This window comes from Lactuca sativa, chromosome 5 (genome assembly GCF_002870075.4).
Source record: "Lactuca sativa cultivar Salinas chromosome 5, Lsat_Salinas_v11, whole genome shotgun sequence".
In the NCBI taxonomy this organism is placed as follows: Eukaryota; Viridiplantae; Streptophyta; class Magnoliopsida; order Asterales; family Asteraceae; genus Lactuca; species Lactuca sativa.
Genome location: NC_056627.2, coordinates 61,816,582 through 61,827,092, shown reverse-complemented (window position 1 = coordinate 61,827,092; position 10,511 = coordinate 61,816,582).

Sequence of the window (10,511 nt, the reverse complement as noted above, 5' to 3'; positions counted from 1 at the left end):
GACTTGGTAGAAATATTGCCTAGCCTCTGCTTATTCACATAAAGTAAATACTCTTATAAATATAACTCTCGAGACTAGACTCAACCTGCCATTGGCACCCTCAGAAGGGTAAATGACTATTTTACCCCCCTCTTGACACAAGTACTCCATTGATGACCAAACCCTAAAAGTCAACAAAAGTCAATGGTCACACTTTGACCCTACGCGCCGAGTGCACTCCGGTAACTCGGCGAGCTCACACATGTTCTCTAACACTTTGTCCCGCTTAGCACGCCGAGTCTCTCCCTATGCTCGATGAGTCATACCAGGCATGAATCGCGGGGCCACCCCGACTCAACTCGCCGAGTCTCAAGAACAACTCGGCGAGTACCGCCTTGAACTCCAGTCCTCTAACCCCCTTCTGACTCACTGAGTCATCCCCCAACTCGGCAAGTCTACTCACTGAGCCATTTACGTGAAATCCTAACCCTACTCGCCGAGTCTCAAGAAACTCTACTGACCTCCTAAGGTCAGATTTGTTTCCCTAAACCATAGATCTGGCCTCCCCAAGCATGAATGTCACGTAAAGTCCGAAACTTGATACTTGTATAACAACAACAAGGCATCAACAGGAGATTTAGTCCCAAAAATGAAAACCTAAGTCCAATAACCCCAAACTGATCCATAAAGATCCAAGGGTTAAGGTCTCTGGACCTCTTTGAGTCCAGATCCAAGGCACAAACTCGAAGACGGACCATTTTCTCCACATAATTACTCTCCAAAGGGTTTAGAAAACCCTAACTCTAATGATCAACACCAAAACTGAAGAAGGTTCGAACTATTACCTTAAAATGAAGTCTCTGAACTCTGGAATTGCTAGAATCGCACCTCCTCTTTGCTCTTGGTCACCTCCTTCTTGCTAAACCAAACGTACAAGGATCAAAAATGACTTCTTCTTCCTCACAACGATTTGGCTCACTTAGGGTTCTCTCAAGGGACTGGTAGCCGCAATGGGAGGCTATAAGTGCCCTTAAATAGGCTCAAAACCCGGGGGATTAGGGTTTCATTAAACAGCGTGGACTCGCCGTGTCCGGACGTGAACCCGGATGAACATCCGCGACCCTACTCGGCGAGTGTTGGCTCCAACTCTCCGAGTTCCTCCACAAACTCCAAAATAATTAAATAAAATAATATATGAATGACTCTTTGTATGATTCCTTGTTCTAGTATTAGTATTAGTAAAACCCTAAACTACGCCTATTGTAGTTTACTAGTAATATAACTTGTACGTATGAACATGGGAGTATACCCCTGCTACCCAGGGTATTGAATTGACTGGAAGTACCTTTATGACTATATATGTACACATGATATATAACTAATAGTTAAACTACCTTCAGACGGATACCCAATATCCTACCAGACCACATCCCAACGGGGAAAAGGAAATAAGGCGGGCTAGCCTTCCTAAGACCTTCAAACATTACTTATATAACTATACATATCTAGACATGCAATTGACAATATAAAAGTATAAAATAAGTTTCGTAAAAGCATTTGATATGTAAAAGAGTTATTAAGACAGTTTGAAGTAAAACAGTTTGAAAGTAAGAGATTCACTTGTTGATAGTTATTAATCACATGTGATTGAGATAATAACTATAGTAACTTTACTTGTATCCACCATAAAGCATTTAAAAACATTTAGAAACATTTAGAAACATTTAAAAGGTTAATTCAAGGGGTATGAACTCACCTGAAGTGAGTGGATTGGATTGAAGTGTCGGATACGATGCTAGGTGACAAGTGGAGACTTGTACACACACAACGAGCCTAGTTATCATATAATATATATATATATATATATATATATATATATATATATATATATATATATATATATATATAACACTAATTAGGCACTTTATCTTTAATAAATTAAGTTTAGACACTCTAGAACATGGGAACACTTTGTTTCAAGTGTTAAAGATCACAAGGGTTGCAACCAAGTGTTGTAGGGCATAGCTAGTGAGTGTAGGGTTCAAGGAAAACTCCCTATGGGAGTTTACGGTTCTAAGGTCCTCAACAAATGATTTTACGGTCGTAAACTCATGGGTTTATGACTGTAAGCTCATAATTCCATGACCATTTGATGTTTTGAGGCTTTACAAGACCCTAGGAAGCATTTCTACTGGGTGGTTAAGTCTTTGGAAGAAATTAGGGCACCATTTCCCTCATTTGAGGAGTTCACGGCCCTAAGACCATTTCCTTTTGGGTTTGTTGCCGTAAACCCTTAAGGATTATGGTATTTTTATGTTTTCTAGTCGCTAACTTAACTAGGAATGAATCTAGGCTAGTGTCCAAGGCTTAGGAAGAATTTAAAGCACACTTTGACACCTTTAATTGGTGTTCATGGTCCAAGAACTTCTTGGGCCATGAACACCTTACTCTTGGTGTTCTTGGGACGTTTTCTTGGTGTATGATAAGGTAATAAGCTGTACAATACACTAGGGTTGGAGTACTTACTAGTTAGAAGCTTGAAAAGGTGCTAAGGGCCCAAGAACACTAGTGTGTGTTCTTGGTGTTTTGAAAATCTAATCAAAACACAAAAATGGATGGATGAAGAGATGTATAATCACTAGTTGTTAGGATATATCAACTAATCAAGTCGAGAAATACTTACGTTTTCGGAAAATCGAGTGAAAACCGGGATGATAGTTGAGAGTTTTTGGGAGTTGTTCTTGAGAGTGGAAATGAGAAGTGAAGTGTTTTGGGGAGTAAACTCATGCGTAGGAATGTGTTTACGGTTTTTAGGGTAATTTACGGCCCAAACATAAAATTTTGGCCTTGAATTTCTAAGCTACGTGGTATTCACAGTTTTGAAATTTCAAGACTCGAGACGGCACATCCTTTCACACGTTCGTTTAAAGAATAATTATTATAATAGTCAAACGAACTTTAAATTTTTTAAAAATAAATAAAAATGAAATTGACTTATCATTTGAAGTGGTTGACTTTAGGGTTTGACCAAAAGAAAATTTCGGGTTGTCACATCATCTCCCCGTTAAAGGGAATTTCGTTCCGAAATTAAAGTCTAACCAAATAAAGTATTTACAGATAACTAGGCGAATAGATGAGGATATTTCAATTTCATTTGATCCTTGCGCTCCCACGTGAATTCCGGTCCTCGCTTGGCGTTCTAGCGAACCTTCACAATCGGGATGCGCCTTTGCTTTGTCTGCTTGACTTCACGGTCCATGATCTCTACAGGTTCTTCCACAAAGTTGAGACTCTCATTGATCTCGATCTCGTCGAGTGGGATTACAAGAGTCTCATCGGACAGAAACTTTTTCAAGTTAGAGACATGGAATGTAGAATGTACGTTGCGAAGTTCGTCGGGTAGATTGAGTTTGTAAGCTACAGGGCCGATTCTTGCGAGAATCTCGAAAGGCCCAATGTACCTTGGATTTAGCTTTCCACAGTTTCCGAAGTGTATCAAGCCCTTACAGGGTGAGACCTTCATTAGAACACGGTCACCCACCTGGAATTCCAACAGTTTCCTACGTTTATTAGCGTAGCTTTTCTGTCGGTCTTTGGAGGCTTTCAATCGTTCGCAGATCTGAACAATCTTCTCCGTTGTTTCCCGTATAATCTTCGGACCCGTGAGAGTGCTGTCAGGAACTCGTCCTTTAGCTAATTGGGTATCACCCACCTCAACCCAGCACAGAGGGGATCTGCACTTTCGGCCATAGAGGGCCTCGAATGGAGCAGCCTTTATGCTCGTGTGATAACTATTGTTGTAGGAAAATTCAACAAGAGGTAAATGAGTATACCATGCTTTCCCAAAGTCGATCACACAGGCTCGCAACATATCTTCCAAGGTTTGGATAGTTCTCTCACTTTGCCCGTCGGTCTGTGGATGGTAGGTTGTACTCATGTCCAGCCTAGTTCCTAAGGAACTTTATAGCGACTGCCAGAACCTCGAAGTGAATCTACTATCTCTGTCTGAGATAATGGATAAGGAAACACCATGCAGTCGTACAATCTCCCTAATGTAAGTTCTTGTAAGCTTCTCCATCTTGTCTGTTTCTTTGATCGGCAGGAAGTGTGCAGACTTGGTCAATCTATCGACGATGACCCATATGGTATCAAGTCCACCCGTTGTCTTGGGCAACTTGGTTATGAAATCCATAGTAATCCGTTTCCACTTCCATTCTGGTATCTCCGACTGATGTAGTAGAATGGAGGGTTTTTGGTATTCGACCTTGACCTTGGCACACGTAAGGCATCTACTCACGAAGGTAGCAATCTCTGCTTTCATGTTGGGCCACCAGTATAACTTTTTAAGATCCAGATACATCTTATCTGAACCCGAGTGTATGGAATAACGAGTGTTGTGCGCCTCGTTCATGACCAAGTCTCTAAAGCCTCCGAGTTTTGGGGTCAGGATCCGGTCCATGAAATAATAAGCTCTGCCACCCTTAACCTCCAAGTTCTTATCCATCCCTCTCAGGGATTCACCCGCCACATTTTCAGGTTTCAAAGTGTCAAGCTTAGCCTCCTTTATTTGTGTGGACAAGTGTGAATGGATAGTTAGGGTCAAAGATTTGACTCTACGACCAGAATATTCCTTCCGACTTAGGGCGTCAGCTACTACGTTGGCTTTACCCGGATCATAACGAATTTCACATTCGTAATCACTGAGTAGCTCGACCCACCGTCGTTGTCTCATGTTGAGCTCCTTCTGTCAAATATGTGTGGTAAGCTTTTGTGGTCTGTAAAGATAGTGCTCTTCGTAGCGTATAGGTAGTGTCTCCAGATCTTCAGAGCAAACACAACTACTCCTAGTTCAAGATCGTGGGTCGTTTGGTTGACCTCATGTGTCTTCAGCTGTCTCGAGCCATAGGCGATGACTTTACCTCGCTGCATCAGAACACATCCGAGCCCTTGATTCGATGCATCGCAATAGACTACGAAGTCTTCTATCCCTTCAGGGAGGGATAGTACTGGTACGATGCACAACGCTCGTTTGAGCATTTGGAACGCTCTCTCCTGCTACTGTAACACCCCATTTATTTAAAAAATATATAAATAAATTAATGAATGCATGGTAGCCATAAAGTCAATAATTATATAGCAAGGTGTTGGTTTCGAGGAGTTAATTGTTATTATTTTAGAAGTTGGGGGTTAAAAGTATAAGTTTCAGATTTATTTCGTAAGTAATTACGAAGACAGGGACTAAGTGGTAACTTCTAGGACTTCATTTGTAAAGATTTTAGAAGATAGGTCTGTATTGTAAATCTCGGATCTGGTTTGTAAAGTATTTAGTTGGCAGGGGTTAAAAGGGTAAAATATGGGGTTTATTTCGAAAATATTATTCAAGGGAGGGTATATATGTCGTTATGGGAGAAAGTTTGTAATTTCGGGTATATAACCCCAGCGTCACCGGTAATCAACCCTAACCCTAAATATTGAAGCAGCCGCCACTTTTCCTTCCCTCTATGGTCGTCCGCCACACTCTTGCTTCTTCTATTACGGAGCCGCCGCTGTGCCACCGCATTGAAGACAAGAACTTCTATCAGACGTCATGGCAGTGGGAGATCGGAAGAAACTCACCCTGGAGCCTCATTGTTGCTATTTCCGGTGGAATCGCACCACCCCTCGCGTCTCTTCTGTTCCGCCATCCCCCTGCCGTTGCATCGACTACTATCGCTAGGGACCAGTCGCCGCCGTCGTTATTCTTCTTCCTTTTTGTTATGCCACCAATAGCCACCATTGTAGCTCCTTCAACTGATGTTGCCGTTGTTACACATCAACTGGTGGTTGCATTCAGATTCAGAGCAAGGTCTCGTTGGGGTGTGCTGCTGCTTGACCGAGAACCAAAGGAGATCACAGTGGTGGCTGTCGTTCCAAAACGGTTTTTGTTGCCGTTGTGGGCCACCGAGAGGGTGGCTGGGGTACACCTTGCAGATCAGAAAGAAGTATGGATGGGTGTGTTTATGTTTTTCTTTAGAATGTTTGTGTGTATAATGTAGATTGGCTGGAAAACCCAGAACCACCACCACCGTGAGGTGGTGGCTGCCGCCATGAACCACCATGTGTGCATGTGTCTTAATGGTTGTGTGTGTTTAGTTGAGATTAGCATTGTAAAATGTTACTAGAAATCGGATAATGAAATGAATCTCTAACCACCACCGTGAGGTGGTGGCTGTCGCCTTCTGCCGCCACCGGCCGCCGTGTCGGGTGGCGGTGTGCTTTGCCTCGTTGTGATTGATTCATTTGGGGTTCTAGAATCCCTAATGGGCCCAATGAAGCCTAATATGCTTGGTAAAAACCCTAATGGGTCTATTGGACTCAAATTGACCCAATGCAAACCCTAATGGACTTAATGATATTCTAGTGAGCCTAATAGGCCCAATAAAGCCCTAATTGACTTGCAAGCCCAACAAATTGATAAATGGGCTAGTATTTGGATTGGAAGACCCTTATGCCAATAAAAGCCGAATTTGGGGAATTAATCGGGACACACGAGAATTATTTAATAACTGGAAATATTAAATAATGATCATTGGCAAGATTAATCTAAGTAATATTGGACTTAATGAAATAAGTCCTTAGAGGATTAAGTCCTTGATGGGTTAAGTGGGAAACTTAACCCTAATCATCATTTTATATGAAACCCTAATTTCACCTGGGTTTATTATTGGGCCTAAATGACTGAGATAATAGTAGACCATCCAAGAGCAAGCAATTGAAGTTGAATAATTTAATGGGCCTAGGGTAAGTAAGGGGTTTGGGCCCAATTTGGAAAATTTGGCCATAGTTTGGGCCTTAATGATTATATGAGCATGTGCCTTAGAATAAGACCATGTATAGGCTTAGGTCCAATTTGGAAAGCTAGGCCATATGTTGGGCTTTGATTCCTAATTGACTTTGGGCCTATGGATTGGGCCTTGGGCTTTAAATAAAGCCAAGCGTGGGGCAATGTAGTAATTATCCAAAGTAGGTACTTATGGTTAGGTAGTGGGACCCAATTATTAATTGGGTGATGTTTTGATGATTAACAGATCAGGAATCTGTCATCCAGCAGCTGGGGTTGAGGCAGCAGGACCTTAGCAGTGGGGGATTGAGTCTGCGGGACTTCAGCAGTGTCAGGTGAGTCTTCCCACTATACCTTACCTAGAGTGGTAATTATGTGTAACCGGAAGGTGTTATGTGCTTACACGAGTTATGTGATATTATGCATTTTGTCTATGTGATATGATGCATTTTGTTTACGTGATATACGCTCTTATCTATGTGTTATGTATATATTGTATGATTTGGGAGCAGAAGGTCGATAGAGTTATGGCCGGAAGGCAATCAGAGTTATGGCCGGAAGGCGATCAGAGTTGAGGCCGAAAGGCAAGCCATGGTAGGACCGGAAGGTCTACCAGAGTTTTAGGACCGGAGGGTCCCACTGAGACACATTGACCGGAAGGTCTTACAGAGCTATAGCCTCGAGCGGCTAATATGTATGTGTGGTATTTTTGGGAACTCACTAAGCTTCGTGCTTACGACTTACAGTTTTGGTTTTAGGTACTTTGTTTCAAAGGAAAGGAGTCGGCTTGGTCGCAGCGCATCACACTATGTTTTCAGCACACGAGATCCTTGGGATTATACTCTGATATGGATTCATAATATTATATTTTGATTATTCACACTTTGGTTTTATGTAATAACCTAATTAAAAATGAAATTTTTTTAGCCTGTATTTTTGGGATGTTACAAGTTGGTATCAGAGCATTGGTTTGAGGGATTCTGGCACACTCTCGGTTGTGTCTGAACTTAAACTAAGGACTTGGTATGAAAATTGTCAAAAGAAAAAAAAAATTCATTTTATAAAAAGAGTTTGAAAAGAATTTGGAAGGATAAAAGAACTTTGAAAAGAACAAGTTGTGTGATGCGTGCAATCAGCCGAGCTCAAGTAAGTTTTCCCAAGATACCCATACAAGTTATGATATGTGATGATATGATATAATTACGAGAACTGCATGGTAGATTAGGGCTAAGGATCTAGGAGGATGTCTTATATGCCTATTATATGTGCTTGTAGACTTGCATGCTAGAACTGATCAGTCAGTGATATGATAGCCTGTTTAGGTTATGCCTTATTTTATGAGCCTTTGAATCTCATGTACAAATTCCTGATTAGAGGATAAAAAGGTTTGATTGGAGTATGATGGTTAGATTTTCCATTGTCTGAATGGTGCTTGCTCTGTGCTTCGAGGGGCTCTTAGTAATATGAGCTCGCTACTAAGTGAATATGCTAAATCGCGAGTGGTATATTCACGAGGTAGCCAGTTGATATTAGTGGGAAGTCCTTTAGCAGTTGAGGACTGGGTGAGTATGAGAACCTAGGAAAGCCTAGGAAGTGCTTTAGTGGGTTTGGTTGTGCTGTTAGCGAGCATTCAGAGTACCAGATTGAGGAGGTGACTTAGAGGATTTGGGAGGATTGCTGAGGAATGTATGGATAGGTGTGGAAGGTAGTATTGGGCCCGTACTACTGAAAGCACAGGATCTATACTCGAATCAGTGAGTCTTGGACAATCTGAGAAGCTTCAGTGGAAGTTAGTGACCCGGTTTGGGGACAGAGGATGTTTTAGTTGTTGCAGCTTAGCCATTGCCAAGTGAGCTGGTCAGCGTGACAGGGTGTCAGACCCTGAAGGATATGATTTCTGAGAGTTTGTAGATACGAGATTGGTTTGGAGCACCCTGGGAAGAGAGGGTCGCGCCAAATGCGTATAGTAGAAGGTCCTGGGAAGATACCCATGACTTTTGATCATCAAATAAAAGGCCAACGAGGCCGGACTCAGTGCAGCACATATGGGAAAGTGCACAAGGGAGTTTGTCGCTCCAAGGGTTTAGGCTGGTACAAGGTAGCGGGGTTGGTCATGTCCGTAGAAGGTGATTAGTATTCCTCCAGATGTTGTGGGTATGTCATCTTCTATTGCTATTAGAGGGATGTGTGGGATATGTATCACGTTGATTGAGTTTGGATAAGTTAGATCTCTAGTCGGTTTCCTGCTAGTGTTTAGGGTTATCAAGGATCATATATGCCATCCTGCATGCCGAAAAGTCCTTGATGAACGCACAGAGGGATGCATCTTGCGGAGCGGGTTCCGCGTGTATCGTTATCATTCCAGATCTTTGTCGAGATATGTACAGGAGTATTGTTTGGAAGATCCTCAGTCAGGGTTAGAGTGATAGTTCACCAGTGAAGTCAGCGTTCAGGGGTTCTATCATTGTTCACGTATGGTCGGTAATTGTCTATGGATGAACTTTAGAGTTCAAGGCACTATTGTTGCTAGGACAGAGCTGGTGACATGAAAATGGTAGTGTCAGTCGCGGGTGTTAGATGCATAAGTGGTTAGTCATCGCATGTTCAAGAGAATTGTATTTTTCGTATGGGTTGTGTTCGGTTAGAATTCAGTGGTACTGCAAGATTGGAAGTGAGAACGAGGATTCGTCAGCCAGAGTGAAGATTGAGACCTTCAATTGACAGCATGGGAGATGGATTGAGGCGCTAGATTGGGCCAGATTTCAAGAGTACTCTTCAAGGTTTCAGAGGATGGGCGATCTTAAGGTTTGATTGGTGATGGGTCGCTAGCACTGGTAAGTGTAGGTTATTGTCAGTGGACTATTAGGAAGTAAGAAGGATCGGGAATCCTTCAATTCGCACGTGCCGTGAAGACTTAGTCGAATCTAAGTGGGGGAGAGACTTTTTATATAGTTCTCCGAATGTGAGTTCTAGTTGCACGGGGTGCAATCTCTTAGGCACCTTGTCAACTAGAAGGGTATTCTAGTTGATCCGGCCAAGATAGAGGTCATGATGCAGTGGGAGATTCCGAGGTCTCCATCTGAGATTTGGAGTTTCCCGGGTCTAACAGGTTATTACTAGAGACTGATACGAGATTTCTATGAGATTGTGGTTCCTTTGACCCGACTGACCAAGAAGTCGGTGGCCTTTCGTTGAGGGCCCGAGTGTAGATGATTTCGTGGTTTACTGTGACGCTTTGATCACGGGCATGGGTACAGTACTGATACAGTGGGGTCACATGATAGCAGGTTTTGGGAACCATGTCAGAGTTCCGGTTAGTACTCTAGTTCAATGATGTGTTGGTCGACTGCGTGTTTGACCCGGTATGGAAAGTGTTGTAAGACTACGGGGGTAGCCGTAGCATTCACTAGTAGTTAGATAGTATGGAAAGTGTAGTAAAACTGCGGGGCTAGCCCTAGCATTCACTAGTGGTCAGTTAGCATGGGAAGTATTGTAAGAATGTGGGTGTAGCCGTAGCATTCACTAGGTTGTTAGATGGCATGAGCGTGTTGTTAGGACGCAGAAAGAGCAGTAGTACCCACCGGTTCGGGTGTAGCTGTGAGGATATGGAAATCCACTGATTGGATTTTGGATTTTCCCAAATGGATTAGATCTGGTTAAGCCAATAATGAGAAGGTAGGGACATTACTACAGTTATGAGATCAGAGAAGCA